We start from the raw sequence: 17,485 nt of genomic DNA on the forward strand, positions 1-17,485 counted from the left end.
AAGGGTAATAAGTTATAATTTTGAGATATACAGGATCTAACCAGTCTCTGATAGTAAGAGATGAGAAAATTTGAACTCTTTCTGATCTGTTACCCAAGAGTGTGGTAATTTGTAGAATAGATGGACAGAAATTTAGCATTCCCCTATGAAAGATCAGGTTGCAGTGCCAACTTAAGACTGGGAACATTACAGTGGGGGTGATTGACAGAGTGTCAGTTCCAGGAATCCACTTTGTTCTTGGGAATGATTTAGCAGTTTCCAAGGTAGGAGCATCACCCTTTGTTTTGGAGAATCCAGGGAAGATCAAGAAACTAAGGAGGTAAAAGAAAAATATCCTGGTATTTTCCCAGACTCTGCAGTAACCAGATCCCAATATCATAGTCACAGCATGAAGCAAAAACTAAAGAAGATGATGGAGTTGAGGTTCAGTTAGCAGACAATCTGTTTGATGTGATGGTGCAGGAAAAACCTGAACAGGCAGAGGGTCAGACAGTAGTGTTTAATCCTGAAAGGCGAAGGAACTTGCAACAGAAAGGCAATATGATAAAAGATAAGAATATTTGTGAGGGTTATTATCTGTAAGATAGAACCCTAAGGCGGAAATAGAGACCATGGCAGATTAGTGCAGAGGAGAAATGGGCCAAAATGCACCAGATTGTGTTGCCAGTAGCATGCAGACAGGAAATGTTGGGATAGCACATGATCTACATCTAGGAGGTCCCCTAGGTGAACAAAAGAATCAGGCTAAGTTACAAAAACACTTATATTGCCTTGAAATGTGCAAGGATGTGATTAACTTTTGCTGTATGTGTCATACATGCCAAATGGTAGGTAAGCCATAGGGGGTAATAAAACCAGCCCCTTTGTTGCCAATTCCCTCATTTGAAAAACCTTTCACATGGGTTATAATTGAGTGTGTAGGTCTCTTCCCACGAACCAAAGATGGGAACACAGTACTTGTTAACCATAATGGATGTGTCTACCAGATTTCTGGAGGCAGTTCCATCACAGAGTATCAAGGCAAAAAGGGTGGTCGAGAAGTTATTGGTTTCTTCAAATGGCATGGGTTACCCAGAGAGATTCACTTGGACCAAAGGTCAAATTTTACTGCTAGGTTGTTTAAGGACGTCATGGATAGCTTAGGTATACAGCACTTTAAATCCAATGTGTATCATCCTGAATCCCAGGGAGCTTCAGAAAGGCGGCATCAGACCTTGAAGACCATGTTGAGAGCATACTGTCAAGATTACCTGAATGATTGGGATAAAGGTATTCCATTCATATTGTTTGCCATTAGAGATGGCCCAAATGAATCTACTCCGTTTACTCCCTTAGAGTTAATATTTGGACACGAAGTGAGAAACCCTTTGAAATTAATTAAAGAGAAATCGTCAGGACCAAAGTTGGAGACCTCACACTTAGATTATGCAACAGAGATGAGAGAGAGATTAAATCATGTCAGTGAGTCAGCTAAATAGCACCTAAAGAGCGCACAACATAGAATGAAGCAGGCAGCAGATTAAAAACTGTGAGACTCGGATGTTTTCCCAAGGGGACAATGTGTTAGTAATGTCACTAGTGATAAGAGATCCCTTCAAAGGCAGGTTTAGTGGTCCTTATCAAATTGAGAAAAAGTTGAGTCTGGTGAACTATCTGGTAAAGATGCCAGATAGAAAAAATTGAATTGTGTATGCGATGTGAACATGTTGAAACTGTATTATACTAGAGAGAAAGAACTGGAGAAACTGGTGTTAGTTACTGCCCTGCAGAGTAAGGAATCAAATCCAGATATAGTGGATTTTGATGTGCCTCTGAATATGTTGAAAAATGAAGAAGTCCTTGAGGAGTTGGATAGGTGAGTAAACTATCTGTCTCAGGAGCAAAGAACAAAGTTGAAAGATTTGTTACAGCAGTATGAGGACATATATAGAAATCAGATGTACATGAAATAAACGTAGGGGATGCTGTTCTGATAAGACAACACCCTTATCGGCTTAATACTTTCAAAGCCAGACAGGTCCAGAAAGAGTTGAAGACAATGTGCAATGTGGATATCATTGAACCCAGCCAGATTGAGTGGTGTTTGCCAAACCTGATGGGACTCAACGATTTTGTGTGGACTATTGGAAGGTCAACGCCATTACAAAATCAGTCTCATACAAAATCAGACATGCAGTCTTTAGCAAAAAGAATAAAGGAGAACCCTAAAGCTTTCTATAGGTATGTGAGGAATAAAAGGATGACTAGGGTAGGAATAGGGCCAGTCAAAGACAGAAGTGGGAAGTTGAGTGTGGACCCTGTGGAGATCGGAGAGATCGAACATTTCTCATTGGTTTTTACTCAGGGAAAGGAGAACATTGTAGAGGAGAAGAATGAGATACGAGATATTAGACTAGAAAGGATCAAGGTTAGTTACGAAGAGGTGTTATCAGTTCTAGAAGGAGTGAAAGTAGACAAGTCCCCTGGGCCAGATGAGACTTATCCAAGGATTCTCTGGGAAGCTAAGGAGGAGATAGCAGAGCATTTGGCTTTGATATTTGAGTCATCATTGTCTACAGGTTTTGTACCAGAGGACTGGAGGATTGCAAATGTTGTGCCCTTGTTCAAGAAGGGCAGTACAGATGACTTAGGTAATTATAGACCAGTGAGCCTTACTACTGTTGTGGGAAAGGTTTTGGAAAGGATTATAAGAGATAAGATTTATAATCATCTAGCAAGCAATAATTTGATTTTAGACAGTCAACATGGTTTTGTCAAAGGCAGACCATGTCTCACAAACCTCATTGAGTTTTTTGAGAAGGTGGCCAAGCACGTAGATGAGGCTAGGGCAGTTGATGTGGTATACATAGACTTCAGTAAAGCCTTTGATAAGGTTCCACATGGTAGGCTGTTGGAGAAAATGCAGAGGCATGGGATTGAGGTTGATTTAGCAGTTTGGATTAGAAACTGGTTTCTGAAAGAAGGCAGTGAGTGGTGGTTGAAGGAAAATATTCAGCCAGGAGGTCAGTTACTAGTGGTGTGCCACAAGGATCTGTTTTGGGATCACTGCTTGTTTGTCATTTTTATAAATAACTTAGAGGCAGGCATAAGTGGATGGATTAGTAAATTTGCAGATGACACTAAAGTTGGTGGAGTAGTGTGCAGTTTGGAGGAATGTTACAGGTTGCAGAGGGACTTGGATAAACTGTAGAATTGGGCTGAGAGACAGCAAATGGAGTTCAATGCAGCTAAATGTGAGGTGATGCACTTTGGAAAGAATAACAGGGATGGAATGCACTGGGTCAATGGAAAGATTGTTGGTAGTGTGGATGTGCAGAGGGATCTTGGAGTCCATGTACATAGATCCCTGAAGTTGCCACCCAGGTTGGTAGTGCTGATAAGAAGGCATACAATGTGTGAGGTTTCATTGGTAGAGGGATTGAGTTCCGGAGCCGCAATATCATGCCGCAACTATACAAAATACTAGTGCGTCTGCACTTGTAATATTGTGTACAGTTCTGGTCGCCATATTTTGGGAAGAATGTGGAAGCATTGGAAAAGATGCAGAGGAGATTTACCAGGATGCTGCCTAGTCTCGAGGGAAGGTCTTATGAGGAAAGGCTGAGAGACTTGGGTCTGTTCTCATTGGAAATAAGAAGGCTAAGAGGGGATTTGATAGAGACATGAAATATGATCAGAGGATTTGATAAATTAGACAGTGAAAGTCTTTTTCCTAGGATGATGACGTCAGCTTGTACGAGGTGACACAACCACAAATTGAGGGTGATAGATTTAAGACAGATGTCAGAGGTAGGTTCTTTACTCAAAGAATGGTGAGGGAGTGGAATTCCCTGCCTGCCAATGTAGTTAACTTAGCCACATTAGGGCGATTTAAACAATCCTTGATAAGCACATGGATGATGATGGGATAGTATAGGGGAATGAGCTGACAATATTTCACAGGTTGGTACAACATTGAGGGTCGAAGGGCCTGTTTTGCACTGTATTGTTCTATGTTCTATGTTCTATATCAAATTCCGAGGACTGTGCAAAAAAAGTCGGACAAGCCAGCTACATCACCAAGTTGAACTTACTGCGTGGTTACTGGCAGGTACCTTTATCAGAGACATCAAAAGAAATTTCTACATTTATAACCCCAAATGGACTATATCAATTCAAAGTGATGCCCCTTGGAATGAAGAACACACCCTTCACATTCCAAAGACTTATGAATAGAGTTGTGACTAGGTTAACAAAGTGTGCAGTCTATTTGGACAATGCAGTGATCTTTATTAAGTTCTGGAAAGATCACATAGTACAGTTGGCAGACCTCTTTGAACAACTTTGAGAAGCAAAGCTGGTAATAAATTTAAACAAAACTGAATTAACAAAAGCAGAGATCATATTCTTGGGACATAACATCGGTCATGCAAGTTTACTGCATGCAATGCAAAGACAGAAGCTATCGAGGAATTTCCATGGCCAACCTTGAAGAAAGAGGTGCTTCAATATTTGGGACTAAATTGATTCTGTTGGAAGTTTGTTTCAAACTGCAACAGTGTAGTGACAACATTAACTGATTTGTTGAAGAAGAATACAAAATTTTGGTGGACAGAACAATGCCAGGAGGCAATTGACTATTTAAAAGCAATCGAGAGAAAGTGAGGGCTGCAGATGCTGGAGATCAGAGCTGACAATATGTTGCTGGAAAAGGGCAGCAGGTCAGGCAGCATCCAAGGAGCAGGAGAATCGACGTTTCGGGCATAAGCCCTTCTTCAGGAAGGGCTTATGCCCGAAACGTTGATTCTCCTGTTCCTTGGATGCTGCCTGATCTGCTGCGCTTTTCCAGCAACATATTTTCAGCTATTTAAAAGCAATATTAACCACCGCACCAGATTTAGCTACACCAAACTTTTTGAAACCCTTCAAAATTGCCATCGATACTAGTGACATAGGAGTTGGAGCTGTACTGCTACAGGAAGACGATGATGGGATTGCATTACCAGTTGGTTATTTTTTGCAGAAACTCAACATCCACCAGAGGAAATACACCATGATTGAAAAAGAAATATTGAGAGTGGTATTGGCCTTACAACATTTCAAGGTGTACATCACAAACTATGTGTCGGAGATGGTTCTGTGCACGGACCACAATCCTCTTACATTCTTGGAAGATTTTAAAGACAAGAATATGAGACTATTCCATTGGCGTTTTAGGTTACAGACTTTTAATTTACAAATTGTACATTTTCAAGTTAACAGACTGTGACATTTGGAGGGCCACAATGACCAGTGCTGGGGTCTCGGCAATTTGCAATCTATGTTAATTAATTTGGCAAAGAGTCAGAGTAAAATATTTACATTTCTGAGCCATTCAAAGCTGGACAAAAATGACAGCTGTGAGGAGGTCACAAAGCGGTTGTAATAATGCTGAACCCGGTTAAATAATGTTGAGTAAAAAAGTGATGGTGAACTATCAATTTCACCATCACTTGTTCACTTTGCACTTGTTCACTTTGTTCATTTTTGTAGACAAGCAGAATATTTTAAAAGGCATGAAATTTGTAAAGGCTAATGTTCAGAGAGATTAGTGTGTACTCATGAAAGGAAACCAATCTTAGATGCTTGCATGGTATTTGTGCATTATATATACAGAAAGCCTTTACTCTTTGCATGATAGTATAGCACTCACAGACAATGACGCAGTGAATCCTACTACTCCACACTTTGAGGCTGAATAAACTGGTCCACGGAAGAAAGGAATCAAACCTGTTCACCATGAAACAGCAGAGAATTAGCATAAAAAACGCCACGAAACAAGAACATGTGAGTATATGGAAATGCATTGGCATGGAAACAGGTCATTCAGTCCGTCTCATTCATGTCAACATTCACCCCTTCCGTGAAGAAATAGTGGTGATTACATTTGCCTGCATTTACTAAATTTAAAATGTAAGGGAAAGCTAAACAGGAAACTGTCAGTCAGTCATAGAGTCATAGAGATGTACAGCATGGAAACAGACCCTTTGGTCCAACCCGTCCATGCCGACCAGATATCCCAACCCAATATAGACCCACCTTCCAGCACCGGCCCATATCCCTCCAAACCCTTCCTATTCATATACCCATCCAAATGCCTTTTAAATGTTGCAATTGTACCAGCCTCCACCACATCCCCTGGCAGCTCATTCCATACACATACCACCCTCTGTGTGAAAAAGTTGCCCCTTAGGTCTCTTTTATATCTTTCCCCTCTCACCCTAAACCTATGCCCTCTAGTTCTGGACTCCCCAACCCCAGGGAAAAGACTTTGCCTATTTATCCTATCCATGCCCCTCATAATTTTGTAAACCTCTATAAGGTCACCCCTCAGCCTCTGACGCTCCAGGGAAAACAGCCCCAGCCTGTTCAGCCTCTCCCTGGAGCTCAGATCCTCCAACCCTGGCAACATCCTTGTAAATCTTTTCTGAACCCTTTCAAGTTTCACAACATCTTTCCGATAGGAAGCAAACCAGAATTGCACACAATATTCCAACAGTGGCCTAGCCAATGTCCTGAACAGCCACAACATGACCTCCCAACTCCTGTGCTCAATACTCTGACCAATAAAGGAAAGCATACCAAACACCTTCTACACTATCCTATCTACCTGCGACTCAGGTTAGGTGAATTTGCCAGGCTAAATTACCCGTAGTGTTAGTTGCATTAATCGGGGTAAATGTAGGGGAATGGGTCTGGTTGGGTTGCTCTTCGGAGGGTTGGTGTGGACTTGTTGGACCAAAGGACCTGTTTCCACACTGTAGTGAATCTAATCTAATCTAATCTAATCGAATCTAATCTAAATATCTTCTCTGAAAGCAAAAAATAGTGGAGATCTCAGTGACAGGCAGTAGCTATGGAGAGAGAGTAACCTAACATTTCGAGTCTAGATGACTCTTCACCAGAGCTGATGTGAAGTGTGAACTGTGAAGGGGACAGCATTTATGCTAAAGTGTGGGGGTGGGGGTGGGGAGTTCTTGGGGGAGAAAGGGTGTTGTTAGTTCAGATAAAGTGATTGGAATATGAGAATGGCAGAACAATGGTGTGTCTAAGTGCCAGACTGGAAAGGATAGACAGTCCCACAGGAGTGGGATGAGGGGAGAAAGAACTTGGTGACAGACAATGTAACAAGCAAAGCTAAAGAAAGGGAAGAAATGGGAGTGGGTTCTCCATAATTAACCTCTCCATGACAATGCTTCTACCAAGAGGGTGGCATGGTGGCTCAGTGATTAGCACTGCTACCTCACAACGTCAGGGACCTTGGTTCGATTCCGGCTTCAGGCGACTGGCTGTGTGGTGTTTTCGCATTCTCCCCTTATCTGCATGTGTTTCCTCCATGTGCTCTAGTTTCCTTCCACGGTTCAAAGATGTGCAGGTTAGTTGGATTGGCCATGCTAGATTGTGCAGAAGGGTACAGGATGGGTGCATTAGCCATGGGCAATGCAGTGTTACAAGGCTGGGTGAAATGCTCTTCAGTCAGTGTGGAGTCGATGGGCCAAATGGCCTGTGCTCATACTGTGGAGAATCTTATGAAGCGGGCCCACTTGTCAACCAATCTGCACACTCCTCACATTTGGTTTAAATTTAATTTATCCTTTACTTTGGTTTTCCTTGAGACTTGTCCTGATGAATGTGAAAAAACATTGGGTTGTTTTTCAGCTATACTCTGTATTTATGTGCTACAAAAGAACTGTTTGGATAAATGCTAGTAATGATACTGGAGATACCCCATGATCTTCTTTAAAACTGTAGCAAAGGCTATGTTTATGTCCTCTGAGGGTGCAGGCATTGTTTCATTTTAACAGCTCAGCAATTGATAGCAGAGCAACATTCCCTTATTACTAAGCTGAAATGTCAGCGTATATTGTTGGGATGAGGAATTAGGCTTGACTCATATTTTTAGTAAAGAAAAGGCTGAGGAACATATGAATGTGCTAATATATTCAGGATTTGTCATGTACACAGATAATTTGAAATAAGGCATATACTTGGAACAGATCTCTGTATGAAGCAGCTGAGGAAATCCTTGATTTTCAGCAAGACTTGAAAGAATATCACTGCAAGAGTTACCCGAGGTCAGGAAGTGTAGTGAAGACATTCAGAGGACTTCCAACCCAGCCAGTGTGCATGATTTGTTTAAGTTCTTAATAAATTATTTACATTTTATAGACCTCTAAGTGTCTCTGTTATATCTTTGTCTATGTATATACTGTTGTCTCCCAGAGATGGGTAATAACTGTTATGGGCCTCTGATGGGTCTTGTGCTGGAAAGTAAAGCTGATGTAGATTCAGTACATTTTTGGCAGTACAGACCCAATGAGCCAAAGAGCCTCTCCTGTCCTGTGTGATCCTATGGACTATTAAACAGTGACCAACAAATCCAATGAGGAACAAAGAAAAAACCAGAAGTGATTCAAATGTAATCACCTTGTGACTGCAAGAGAATGGCTTGAGGTGAATGACACTTTAAAGTAAGTTACAGAAGTTGAACGATGTTGTTGAATTAGATGACTAACAGCTTGTGTGGAAGTTAAATATCATTATATTTGCTGTAAAATGAGCTTCCCCAGAAAATGTAATTTGCCCACTGTGGATGTTTTCCAGAATCCTCAGGCAACACTTGGAATACTCATTGATAAACTATTGTTACTTTGGTGACTTACCTGCTATGGAAGCGATATTAACAATCACTCCTCCTTTCCCTCCAGTCTCTTTACTCATGTGCTGTATTCCCAGATAGGTTCCTTTAATTACACCGACCTGCAATACAAAAACCACAGGAATCACCAGAGAGGAAGCCCATTCAGTTAATGTGAAAATACAGAGATGTACAGACAGTTGCAAAATGCAGAGAGATATATGTGGTTAGAAAGCTACATTGAAATTCACCCAACGAGAATACATTCAAGCATTAGTGGAAAAATTCAGGTGCTAGGAGATTGATAAACAGTAAAACACTGTGGAAAGATGCAGAATAATTTGTGGAATGGGAAATCTGATGAACAGGATGGACAAACTATGGGTTTGACAACCTGGTTTCTGGAATAAACCGATTGATCCATGAATGAAGAGGATATTCAGTGGAATGAACAAGCTGGTTACTGTGATGTGAAGATTGGTCATTGGGTGGATCAGCAGGTTGGTAAAATGGAACAGGTCAATCAGTCATTTGGTTAGTGGGATGGATTTAGGGTCCAGATTCACATCAATGTGGTGAGTTTTGAGCAAGTCTGTTAATGAATAAATATAATGACTCGTAGTTTACTGGGTTTTCCAGTGCCACACGTTTTGACTCTGATTTCCCGCATCTGCAGTCCTCACTTTCTCCGAATTGATTATATTAAATGGGGTGTGGTCATAGCCCACTGATATTGACAGGAAATTGACTAGCAGGCAGCTGACCAGAGAGAAGGGATAAGGAGCACATTCTCTGATGTGCAATATGTGACTGGTGATGGTGGTTTTGATTGACCGGTCTCAATCTTCAACGCACTTAGCAATGAGTTGGTTTTTTATTCATTCCTGGGTGGAGTGGTCATTGCCCAGGTCAACTTTGATTGCCCATCCTCATTTCCTTTGAGAAAATGATAGAAGTAAGATTTTCTTTAATATTTATTCATTTGTGGAATATAGGCATCACTGGCTTAAGTTGATGTCAGAAGGACCTTCAACTTTCCTTCTTATTTATCATTTCTGTGGTATTTGTGTGCAGCTATATGCTGTGGTAGACCATTTTAGAGTCAACCACAATGTTGTGGGGGTAGAATCATTCATAGGCAGACCGAGTAAGATCATCAGATTTCCCATCAGATTTCCTTCCCTGCAAGAGAAGTAGACAGGTTTTTATGACTGTCTGGTAGCTTCAAGATCTCCATTCATTGACCTTGCATTTGCCCAGTTATCTTGGTTGGATTTGAATGACTGGCATTAGGGCATTAAGCCTGGGCCATTAGATTACTAGAATCGAGAGTGTGGTGCTGGAAAGGCACAACAGGTCAGGCAGCATCCAAGGAGCAGGAGAATTGATGTTTTGGGCATATGCCCTTCATCAGGATTCCTGCATCTGCAGACCACACTTACTCCCATTGGATTACCACAATGCTGCCCTTCCCTCAAATGTTTTGAGCTTTGAAAAGAATGTGGGTAAATTGGGTAGATATGAAGCAATTCATCCATCTGGAGGGCAATTTAAAATGAGAGCAAAATCTTTTTGGAATAGAATTAAAAGCATTTCTTCATGTAAATATTGATTGAAATTTTATTCTTACTCGAAACAACTGTAGCTGATCAGGAAAGATTGAATCTATAAAGAGAAAGATAATTTGTTGCTAGGTAATGTTGTCTGATGATAAGAAGCAAAAACATTTCAGTGGAATTAATGTAGAGATTATGATCTAACAGAGTAGTGAAACAGCTGCGACATGCTGACTCGTCTCTTTAAAAACACAGAAACATTCCATTTTTAATTTGTTTGTGGGATGTGGGCATCACTGAACAGGCCATTACTTATTGCCCATTCCTAACTGTCCTTCAGAAAGTGATCGTCAGATGTCTTTTTGACCCACTGTGGTGTATGTGCTGTGGGTACACTACAAAGTAGTGAGATAGGGAGTTCCAGGATTTTGGCTAAGCCACAGTGAAAGAACGCTGACATTTTGAGTCTGCATGGTGATTGCCTTGAAGGGAAACTTGTTGGTACTGGTGCTCCCATGCATCTGCTGTTCAGGGTAGGAGAGTTCATGGGTTTGAAAGGTGCTTTCAAAGAAGCTTTTTAGAAATTCTGCAGTGTATATTATAGATGGTACTCACTGCTGCGACCTAGCATTGATGTTGGAGTGAGTGAATATTTGTGGATGTGGTGCCAATTATGCTGGCCATTGAATCCTGGAGGGTGTCATGCTTCGTGAGTGATGTTTGAGCTGCACTCATTCAGACAAGTTGACAGTATTCCATAACACACTTGATGTGTGCTTTGGGGCTGGTGGTCACAATTTAGAGAGTTAAGAGGGAAGTGATCTGTGGCCGAATTCCCAGTGTTTGACTTAATCTTGAAGCCAAAGGAGTCTCTTTTACTTCTCATCAATGCTACAACCCAGACTACTGATTATGCAGAATTCAGTGATGGCAATGCCATTACATGTGAAGAGGTAAGGGTAAGATTCTTTCAGGTTGAAGATGATCACAACCTTACACTTGCATGGTGTGAATATTACTTGCTACTTATCAGCCAAAGTCTGAATATTGTTCAAGCCTTGCTGTATATGGATATGTAATGTTCCTGTAAAAGAGACTGAAAGGGACTGAATTGCCTACTAATGTTTCTTAGGAGTTGTTTTAATGTCTCACATGAACGAGATCATTATTATGAAAAATAGATTTTTCAGGAAGGTGCCAGGAATTTGTAATGACTGAACCATAACTGTCAGTTAACAGACCATCATCCTCTCCCATCTTCATGGGCATTTCCTGTTTTGTTGACACAACAGATGCCTTCACAGAACCTGAGCTTCCATTTCAATATTTGTTCATGTTGTGTGAAATGTTATAAGAACGTAAAAACATCAAGAAGACATATGTCATCAGCCTAACAAATATGTTCTGCTGTTTAATAAGAACAGTTAACATTGAACATAGAAAAATACAGCACAGGCCCTTTGACCCATGATGGTGTGCCGAGGATTAATCCTAACGTAAAATAAAATAACCTAACCTACGCACCCCTCAATTCACTGCCGTCCATGTGCATGTCCAGCAGTCGCTTAAATGTCCCTAATGACTCTGCTTCTACCACCAACGCTGGCAACGCATTCCATGCATTCATAACTCTCTGCATAAAGAACCTATCTCTGATGTCCCCTCTATATCGTTCTCCTAATATCTTAAAACTTCTCGTGCCAGTCAATCCTGCATTGGCGAAAGGTCTCTGGTTATTGACTCTATCCATGCCTCTCATTATCTTGTATACCTCGATCAGGTTATCCCTCTTCCTCCTTCTCTCCAGAGAGAAAATTCCGAGCTTAGTCAGCCTCCCTTCATAAGACAACCCCTCTAGTCCAGGCAGCAAACTGGTAAATCTTCTTTGCACCCTCTCCAAAGCCTCTGTATCTTTCCTATAGTAGGGCGACCAGAACTGGACACAAAATTCCAAGTGTGGTCTCACCAGGGACTTGGAGAGATGTAGTAAAACCTTGTGGCTCTTAAACCCGATCCCCCTGTTAATGAAAGCCAAAACACCATCTGCTTTCTTAATACCCCTATCCACTTGGGTGGCAATTTTGAGGGATTTATGTACCTGTACACTCAGATCCCTCTGTTCCTCCACACTGCCAAGAAAAATCTTCTAAATCAATGGAAATACCAATACCTGCAAATTCCACTTCAAGCCACTCACTATCTTGACTTGGAAATATATCACTGTTCCTTCAGTGCCGCTGGGTCCACATCCTTGAATTCCTGCTCTAATGGCTTTTTGGGTGGATCTAATCAACATTGACTGCAGCAGTTTAGGAAGGAGCTCACCACCACCTTATCAAATGTCCCCAGGCAACTACACCCACATCACTTGAGCAAGTTAAAAAATTGTCACGGTGTGAGGTCAATAAAATCAAGGGAAATTATTGCTGGTCACCAGCTCCCATCCTTCTGTCTTACATATCTATCTCCTCCAATCCATTCTCCCGACAATCTCAGATCACAGCACATCCATGATAAGAATCATTTGATCTGAAGAAAAGAAAGCATCTGACCATTCTGCTGGGACTTCCATGTCCATCATTAGTGAGTGGTGCTTAGAAACATGGTCTTTCACCATCATCGGCAAGAGCCTGTGCAGTGCCACCATCATTGTTTGAGCTGACCAGATTCAAAAGGACATAGATGTCAGATGGAGGTACCTCTGGTAGTGAGGGATCGAGGATATAACCTAATTATCCTCAGATGAATTTTCAGTTGCCAGTGTCGGACTGGGCTGGACAAAGTTAAAAATCACATAACACCAGGTTATTATCCAACAGCATTGACTTGAAAGCTATTAATTGCAAATAAACCTGTTGGACAATAACCTGGTGTTGTGTGATTTTTAATTTTATTCTCAGCCTCAGCAACCTACCAGAGGAGTACATACTGTTGCAATCTATTGCGTCAAGGAGTTTATCACAACCGTTCTTTGCTGAGTCCTACATTGATTTACAGAATGAAACCTTAAAAACATTCATCTCCAAATTCAACCACATCCCAATTTCAGTAAGTATCAATTAGTGTGCTCACATGAAACCCAATAGTAATAAACAATATACAATTGACAGATACCTAGTTTATACTGAAGCAGTTCTCCCAGTTTTCCTCATCAAAATCCCTGCATTGTTACATACTCTGTCCAACCTCTGCAACTTTTCAAGAGTTTTGCTGAAAACATCTGGAAAAGACAGTGAATAGAGTCGGTTATCAAAGTTTGCAATGTCTACGACCAAGCATGCCAACACTAAACACATTCCTCAGAATGACTCATTCAGTTACTGAGTCATAGAGGGATGCAGCAGACAAACAGGCCCTCAGTCCATCATATCTATACTGACCAACAAATACCAAACTATGCGAATACCATTACTTCACTTGGTCCATAACCTACTTTGCTCTGGCACGTTAAGTGCTCAATCAGATCCTTCTTAAATATTGCAAGAGCACCTGACTCCATCGCCCTCTCAGCCAGTGCATTCCATATTCCCACCACCCTCTGAATGGAAATTTTATTCCTCAGGTCTTCAAGAAAACACTTACTTTAAACTTTCGTCCTTTGGTGTTAGATATATCTGCCACGTGAAAGAGAATTTCACAATCTGCCTGTCTTTGCTTCCATAGTTTTGTGTACCTGAATCAGATCACTCCTCATCCTTCTCTGCTGCAGGGAAAATAACCCCATTCTATCCAATCTCTCCTGAAAATGAGACTTTTTGTCCGAGTTGTCAGATGTTTTATTATCGAGAATGATCTTGATATGCAAACAATTGATTAATTTTCCTGATCTTTTCCCCAGGAAATGTGGTTGATCAAGGCCTAGCCACAACTTTTCACCAAATGCTCTTGATGTACAACCAGAATTTTTGGAGATTCTCAGAGAAGCCCTTCTCTTGGTGGTGTGTGAAATGCGAGGAATGCTCCCAGCATGCTTTCTGTTTCCCACAATCAACAACAACCAAGATCCTGAAAAAAAGATTTGCAAAAATCACTTCCCCTCCTCTGTATATACATCTGCAAGATGGTAATGGTGTGCGACATCAAACCATTGAGGGACATCCCTGCTTCCCTGCAAGAGGCAACAGGCCTTATTCTTTTGGACAGAACTGAACAAACTCTGAAAGCCATTATCAGAAGAACTGAGATGCTAAACTAGAATATGGTCTCACTGCTGGGGCATTAAACCAGGACCATCAAAACCATGACCAAGAAGGGACCACAAGGGTCGAAACAAGAGACACTTGGACTGAGATTCTCCACCAGGAACGCTGAGACTCTGAAACCAAGGAACACGAAAAAGCTGAGCAGTATCATTTGGTGCCTGAGCACAGACAGAGTATTGAATTCTGGAATCTGTGCTCCCAATGAAGCATCACATTTCTGTACTGAATATACTTAATCATATTGCAGTGTATAAACTTACTAATGCCAACAATGTAACTCCCATTCACACTCACCCCAGCTGATTTTTACACCCACAGGTTGCAGCAAAGTATCTGTTTAGAAACCAGTCAGTCAGATTGAGCAAGTCTGTTGCACGTTGTTAAAATTAGTGTTTGAATTGGTACCTTTCAGCTGATTCTCAGATGTTACATCACATGGAAGGAACAAAATATTCTCAGCTCCATAGATCTTTCCAAAGGCAGCTTTGGTAGCCTTCCCTGTAGGTACATTGATATCCAACAGACTCACCTAAAGGAGGTAAAACATGGTTCAATCCCAAAGGATCCTAAAATAAACGTACAGGTTGGTCAATGTGTCTGAATGGAGCTTGGGTCAGTCAATGGCCCATTTCAAACCTTAATTCCAACTCCGACCAGACAAATGAAATCTACATCTAACTTCTTCTAATGGAGAATCCTTCAGCAATGATTTGTTGCAGCGTTCTTGGAGGACATTATGCAGAGATCTCCTTTCTCGGGCATGAGCTGCTGGATTAAAATGAGTAAAGGGTTCAGTTGACCCATAGCTTTTTCCAAAAGCAACAGTAGATGAAGAAGGTGTATAGTTGTAGCATCATTGTCTTATTAAATGAGGGGCACAGTTTAATGTTTAGTGGAGGTGGGTTCAAATTGCATCAAGTTTGTTGGTGGTGTTTTAAAATTGAGCGGTGATCTGTTGGAGGTATAAAAGATTTAGGCGCATGTACCGGGTGGATATCAAGCAGCTAATCTCCCAAGGTAGAAGGGTCAATAATAAGGGGGAATACTTTTAAAGTGAAAGGTAGAAGGTTTAGAGGGGATCCAGGCTGCACTGTCTGAGAAAGTAGTTGAGATGAGAAACCTCACAACCCTTAACAAGTCCTTGAATGAACTCTTGAAATGATATAACATTGAATATTATGGGCCAAGTGCTGGAAAGTGTGATGACTGCACATTCAGAGTAACTTTTATCAGGGGAGACTTGATAGGTCTAATGGCCTCTTCTGTACTGTGTGAATCTATGATTCTGTCATAGGAAAAGCAAGTGGGTAATGTACAAGTGGTTGTGGGGAAGAATGGGTGAAACGAAGATTAAGAGGTAGGATGTCAGCAAGGTAGATAGGCCAGGAGTTGTCAGGCGTGGGCATCAGAAGCCAAGTAAGGTGATAGTGCTGAATCAGGTTTGGGTGCAAGGTGGAGTGTTGGGTCAGAAATGAAGAATCTCAATGGGAAGGAATGAGTTGGGAAGTGGGATGGGGAAAGGTCATTGCAACGTGTCTGGTTAGGTAGAGGATTTGTCAGTCAATGTGCTAGAGGTTTAGTTGACTATTGGGGGCCACACAAGTTACGTTGGGAGTGGTGCTGCCATTCTAGCAGTTGGATGAAAAGGGGATGGTTGGTTGGGTGGTTAATGTGAATGATTGCAGTTCAGTTGTATTGTTCTCCTGGAGTTTTAAGACTTTGCTGTTTAACATTTCCTGGGTAACTATCCCAACATGTCATGTGACACAACTGAACTCTGCAGCATGAAATCAGAGCCTTTTGTGGAGATGTGGGTATTGCTAACTGGGCCAGCAATTAATGCCTGGTCCTATTTGCTCTTGAGAAGGTGATGGAGAGCAGCTTTCTTGAACCGCTACTATGCACCTTCTGTGGTTTAACCCACAATGCCGTTAAGGAGAGAATTGCAGGGTTTTGATCCAAACATAGTGAAGAAAGGCCATATAACTTCCCAGTCAGCATGTGAGTGACTTGGAGGGCTTCTTTCAAGTGTGGTGCTGCTGTGTATCTGCTACCTTTATCCTTCGAGATGGAAGTGGTCACAGGTTTGGAAGGTGCTGTTCAAGGATCTTTGATGAACTTCTGCAGTGCATCCTATTTGTAGCACATGCAGCTGCTTCTGAGCATTGGTGGTGGTAGGTGTCGATGCTTGGGAATGTGGTGCCAATCAAGTGGGCTGCTTTGTCCTGGATGGTGTCAAATTTCTTGAGTGTTGTTGGAGCTGCACCCATCCAGTCAAGGTAGAAGTACCCCATCACACTCTTGATTTGTGCCTTGTGGACAGGCTTTGGGGATTCAGGCAGTGAGTTACTCACCACAGTATTTGTAACTTCTGATCTGCTCTGGTTGGCATTGTGTTTATGTAGCAGGTCCAGTTGACTTTCTGGTCAATGTCAATCTCAAAGATAGTGGGGATTCAGTGATGGTGACACCACAGAAAGTCAAGGGACGGTAGTTAGATTGTTTCTTATCAGTGATGGTCATAACTTAGCATTTGTGTGGCACAAATGTTACTTGTCACTTGTCAATCCAAGCCTGGATATTATCCAGCTCTTATTGCATTTGCAGATGGACTGCTTTAGTATTGAGGAGTCATGAATAGCACTGAACATTGCGCAATCATGAATTAATGGTTTTAATGTCACATGTATTTTCTGGTAAGAAAGACATTAAAATACAGTGAAAAGCTTTTCCACTATCACCATGATCCTGCACTATTTTATAAAGTTTTAGGAATAAGTAAAATAGAAAGCCAAATGTCAAAGAGAGTCCATCAGTCCTGAACCAGCTTATCTTCAGAGAACATCCCCATTTCTGACCTCATGAAACAGCTGAAGGTGGTTGGTCTGGAACATCTCCACGTTCAATAAGGTTCTTCTTGTGGTGCATTGATTGTATTTCTACTCCTGAACCGAGAAACCCAAGTTAAAGTCCCAGCTGCTGTAGAGGTGTGTAATAACATGTGTGAACAGTTCAAATGGGAAAACTGTGCAAAATATTCAATCATGTATTCTGTATGATTGTTTGTTGAC

The 17,485-nt window shown here is 41.4% G+C and overlaps 1 pseudogene; it reads right to left on the reverse strand.

Annotated features, from left to right (window-relative positions):
• Window positions 1–13,326: 13,326 nt before the first annotated feature.
• LOC122556987 overlaps window positions 13,327–17,485 on the reverse strand; it is a 38,295-nt pseudogene continuing 34,136 nt past the window's right edge.

This window comes from Chiloscyllium plagiosum, chromosome 14 (genome assembly GCF_004010195.1).
Source record: "Chiloscyllium plagiosum isolate BGI_BamShark_2017 chromosome 14, ASM401019v2, whole genome shotgun sequence".
Classification (NCBI taxonomy): domain Eukaryota; kingdom Metazoa; phylum Chordata; class Chondrichthyes; order Orectolobiformes; family Hemiscylliidae; genus Chiloscyllium; species Chiloscyllium plagiosum.